At 55.8% G+C, this 1,510-nt stretch overlaps 1 pseudogene; it reads left to right on the top strand.

The window, feature by feature from the left end:
* Nucleotides 1–529: 529 nt before the first annotated feature.
* Nucleotides 530–1,287, top strand: LOC147346249 (ferritin light chain pseudogene; annotated as a pseudogene).
* The last annotated feature ends 223 nt before the right edge of the window (nt 1,288–1,510 follow it).

The following is a 1,510-nucleotide window of genomic DNA, read 5'->3' as shown; positions in this document are numbered from 1 at the left end:
TGTGTGTGTGTGTGTCGCGCACACATGTCTGGGCACCTTTGGAGGCGACTGCGGCTGCAGCATCCTGGGAGATGCGCGGGGTGGGTGTTTCCTAAAGGACCTCCAGGTTCACATCCACACTCACTGTGTTTCGTAGGAGCTGAGTCTTTGAGAACTGAGAGAGGCAGCGTGCTCAGCGGCCCCGAGGATCTGTCTCTTGCTTCAGCGGTGCTCAGACGGAGCAGATCCGGGGACGCCCCTCGCTGCAGGCTCTAACCACCCTCCATCCTTCTTTGCAGATGCAAGCTTCAGAATCAGCCGCTCAGTTTTCCACCATCACCAGGGCCAGCCAACACCATTTTTTGAGCTTAACTCCTATCACCAACTCAATGGATGTGAGTTTGAGCAAGCTCCAGGAGATGGTGAAGGAGAGAAGCCTGGCGTACTGCAGTCCATGGGGTTGCAAAGAGTCAGACACCACCGAACGACTGAACGACAACCACCACCCTATTACCAGGGCTTCCCAGGTGGCTCTAGTGGTGAAGAACCCGCCTGCCAACGCAGGAGACATAAGAGATGCAGGTTCGATCCCTGGATCGGGAAGATCCCCTGGAGGAGGGCATGGAAACCCACTCCAGTATTCTTGCCTGGGAAATCCCATGGACAGAGGAGCCTGGTTGGCTACGGTCCATGGGGTCACAAAGAGTCAGACACAACTGCAGCAACTTAGCATGTACACATGCCCATTACCAATCAACCACGAGTTCCCAGATTCGTCAGAATTATTCCACTGAGGTGGAGGCCACTGTCAACCACCCGGTCAACACACCTCTGCCGGCCTTCTACACCGACCTCTCTCTGGGCTTCTCTTCTGACCACAACGACGTGGCTCTGGAGGGCATGGGCCACTTTTTCTACGAATGGGTTAAGGAGAAGTGCAAGGGCACCCAGCATCTCTTGAAAATGCAAAACCAGTGCTGCAGCCGCTCCCTCTTCCAGGATGCGCAGAAGCGTCTCAAGACGAGTCGGGTAAAACCCCGGACGCTCTGGAAGCCACCCTTTTCATGGAGAAGCACCAGAACCAGCCCTTTTGGATCTGCATGGCCTGGGTTCTGCTTGCACAGAGCCCCACCTCTGTGACTTCCTGGAGGGACACGTCCTAGAAGATGGGGACCACCTGACCAACCTCCACAGGCTGGCTGGTCCCTTATCTCCTCCAAAGACTCACCCTCAAGCATGACTAGGAGCCTCTGAAGCCCAGCAGCCTTTGAGGAAACTGCCCCCACCGCCTCTGCCAGAAGCCCCTCTCTGCAGCCACTAGGCAGACTTTTAACACCCTGGAGCCTCTCCCAAGCCTTTAACCAAATGGAAACCATAAAGCTTTTTGCAGCAAAAAAAAAAGAAGTGGGGAGAGAAGGACGGTGCCTCAGAGCCAAAAGATGGGTGTGAGGGAGCCCCGGAGGCCTCCTGTGTAGGGTGGGGGCGGAGAAGCACAGCCTCATCTGAAATCACTGCTGTGCCCCCCAACACT

This window comes from Bos grunniens, chromosome 24, assembly GCF_055505025.1.
Source record: "Bos grunniens cultivar Pamir isolate PY7600 chromosome 24, Bosgru_T2T1.0, whole genome shotgun sequence".
NCBI classification, from domain to species: Eukaryota; Metazoa; Chordata; class Mammalia; order Artiodactyla; family Bovidae; genus Bos; species Bos grunniens.
The sequence above is the reverse complement of the archived record's forward strand: the minus strand, read 5'-3'. Positions and strand labels throughout refer to the sequence as shown.